The 3,434-nt window shown below is 37.6% G+C and overlaps 1 pseudogene; it reads right to left on the bottom strand.

Moving 5' to 3' along the window:
• Nucleotides 1-235: 235 nt before the first annotated feature.
• On the bottom strand, nucleotides 236-2,547 carry LOC135229442 (olfactory receptor 4A5-like; annotated as a pseudogene).
• Between the last annotated feature and the right edge of the window lie 887 nt (nucleotides 2,548-3,434).

The raw sequence follows: 3,434 nt of genomic DNA, 5'->3' as shown, positions 1-3,434 counted from the left end.
GTGAAGACCTTGTTTAATGAGCAGTTCATTTTCTAAGCTTGTCTTTGAAGCTCAGGGCTCCCAGCTTGTCACAAATATACTTGTTTCACTTTCTTTTTCTGGTCTTTGTTGTAAAAAGGGCTCGCTGGAAGTGCCTGTCTATTCTGCCATCTTGGCTCAGCCTCCTATTTTTATTTATAACATTAAAAATATATATGCCCTTTATCTAGCCTCCAGAATAACTCTATTAGTTTAATTCTAACGTCAAAGAGTAATTTATTCTACATTTTGGATGTCTTTACATTAACAAAGTGAAGTATTCATAGAGAATCCATTGAATTGACTTAATCGTTCATTGTGATCATTTATTGCCTATTTCTTGCTTTAGAATTAGCAATGATATTTTCAGTGTGGGTACACATTTTTACTCTATCTGTAGTTAACCTTTTACTTAAGATTTTTTCCATAGCATTTTTCATCTCAGAATTTCTCAAGGTGTATATCAGAAGATTCACCATGGGAGTGATAACTGTATACAGCACAGTCATGGATTTGTCAATGGGAGTTGGAAACAAGTCTAACATACAAGAAAATACAGGGGACAAAAAAGAGGACAACCACTGTGATGTGGGAGCTGCAGGTAGACAGGGCTTTGCTCCTCCCTTCCTGACTGTGAGTCTTCAGGGAGCTTAGGATGACCCCATAGGAGATTAGTAGAAGGATAAAAATTACCATACAGATGGCTCCACCATTGGTAACAACAGTGAGGCCTATAAAATAGGTGTCGGTGCAAGCAAGTTCCAATAACGAGTACATGTCACAGCTGAAGTGATCAATGACATTGGGGCCACAGAAGGGGAGGCTGTACACAAAGAGAAGTTGAACCACAGAGTGCAAAAATCCTCCAACGCAGGCCGCCACCAGCAACAGAATGCAAACCTGTCGATTCATCATGGTCAAGTAATGCAGTGGCTTACAGATGGCCACATAGCGGTCATAGGCCATTGTCACCAGAAGAAAGACCTCAGTACCACCAAATAAGTGTCCTATGAAGAGCTGGCCCATGCAAGCTGGGAAGGAAATAGTCTTTTTTATCATAGAGTAAGTCTACGATCATTTTGGGAGAAATGTCAGTGGAATAAACAGCATCCATTAGTGACAGACAGGCAAGGAAGAAGTACATGGGGGAGTTCAGGGAGGAACTAACAATAATGATCATGACAATGAGCACATTTCCCACCATCGTCACAATGTAGATGAGCAAAAACATGACAAATAATGCTTTTTGGCCCTCAGGATCCTGAGTGAGTCCCAGGAGGACAAATTCTGTTACATTGTTTCTGTGTCCCATTTACTCTTCTGTAAGACCTGTTTCAGAGATGGGAGCTCAGGAGAACAAACCTGTAATGAAATCATGAAGACAATTATGAGTATGTCCATTAGGTCATGGAGCACTTCTGCACCATTTATTTCCTACAGTGGCTTATACATAAGAAACATTGACAAATGTCTACTGAGATTCTCTTCCAAAGATTCAAATATGCCTACCCTTAACAATTCTAGTTCTTCTCAGATGACTGGATTGGGCCTACAATAGACAAACTCTATCTCTAAATCTTAGTGGATCTTCTATAAATAAGTCAGAGGCCCAACAGTCTTTCATTCATTTAGTATTTCTTTTTTTAAACATGACAGTACTTGATATAGAGGTCTGCATGACAAAGAGGGGAAGGATGTCTGCTCTCAAGAAACTCATTCTCTGGTGGCGAAGATAATTAAATTGACATAGAATCAGTACTTAGAGTTGGTAATCTTTATTGTGAGTCCCTTTACAGTATGATCTATATAGCACCAAAAATAACCCCACTTCGGGAATATCTCACGAAATATTATGATATTCCACTATTAGAAGTTTGGATCTTCCTGCCTCAAAGGTTGTTCAGTCTTTATGAATCTCTCACTAAATTTGAAGAGCCTGGACTTCGAAATGTATCAGATTACTATAAAATTTTTTGCACATTATTCCCTGTAGCAATTATTTGGGCATAGTCTTAAGGATCCACAATGCTTTCCATTTCCTCTTTGCTTGTCCCACAACTCAACACACTTCTATACACTAGTGACATACAGTCAGTACTTTGATTTGGTAGTATTTGTGGTGAGTGCCTTTACAATATGATCTCTATTTTAAGCAAACATTTTTAACTGAAGTTAACTGCCACATAACAGTTACCAACTAGAACATTAACAGCCAGTATTTTCAAACCAATTGGGGGTAAGCTGGGCAGTAATGGGGGAGAAAATAGAAACTGTAAAGAGAAGTAGAGGACAATGGAACAGGGTTTTATGTATAATGCTTCTTAGGCACTGATAGTGGACACAATTAGGAACTTCAATGTCAAGTTTCCAAAAAGGAACATACTCAAAGGAAAAGACCAAACTCAGTGTAGGAAAGCATGAGCTTTAGTGATTTTCTAAATTTAGTCACAAGTCTGTCTCAATTCACTCACTGGAAAATAAAGAATTAAATAGATGATCTTAGAATCCTTCTTCGACCTACTGTCTTTCATACTATCAGTGAAACCCCAACTTATTTTATTCTGCTGGGTACTTCTATTTGTATATTTTTAATTAAACAACAATCTCCAAGCTCATTGATGTTACTTTAAAAATGCTTGCCAGTGTTGGAATTGGATCATTACTGTGGCCAAATATTGGGTAAGGTTTCCCACTGAGTGTGCGCCTTTGTACAGCCCAGGGCTTCCTTGAGGAGAGAGCACAGCACAGTGATGACTAATGTGCACTACAGAGCAACACTGTCTGTGTAGGAATTTCCCCTTCGCCAATTAATATCCCAGTGACCCTGAGCAACTTCATAAACCTCTTTGTGCCTCAGTTTCATAATTTGTGCATGGGGAAAACAATCGTATCTATCTCTGAAGTTTTTTGTGTGTGTGTTTTTACACGTAAAGTGCCTAGAGCACTCTCTGGATCCTGATGAAGAATCAAAAAATCATAGCTTTTTACTATTGCTCTTGAATGTTTCTCTATGGACATTTGATCAGAACAAATCATCTGGATCTTTGTCACATTAGTAATAAGTGTATTACTTATAAAAAGAATATTATATACCTATAACTCACAGACACACATTTTGGGCATAGAATAAAACTACATTTTAAGAATTATCTATTTTGTTGCATATGTGTCATAATATCTACCTATCATGGTATGTATATTGATGACTGTTAAGCAGAAAAAAAGGAAAAACTTGTACCCATGCATCAGATGGAGGCCTAAAGAGTAGAAAATGAAAGAAAAGAAGAATCAAATCAGGAAGCAGAGAAATTATATTTAAGAAATTAATATTCACAGTAATAGGGGTATTAATGTGTTAAGTGGGGATAACATTCTTACGAAATCTTCAGAAAGATTTCTTCTCGTGAAAGAATCCT

Source organism: Loxodonta africana, unplaced genomic scaffold (genome assembly GCF_030014295.1).
Source record: "Loxodonta africana isolate mLoxAfr1 unplaced genomic scaffold, mLoxAfr1.hap2 scaffold_29, whole genome shotgun sequence".
In the NCBI taxonomy this organism is placed as follows: Eukaryota; Metazoa; Chordata; class Mammalia; order Proboscidea; family Elephantidae; genus Loxodonta; species Loxodonta africana.
Note: the sequence above shows the minus strand (reverse complement) of the source record. Positions and strands in the feature narration are given on the sequence as shown.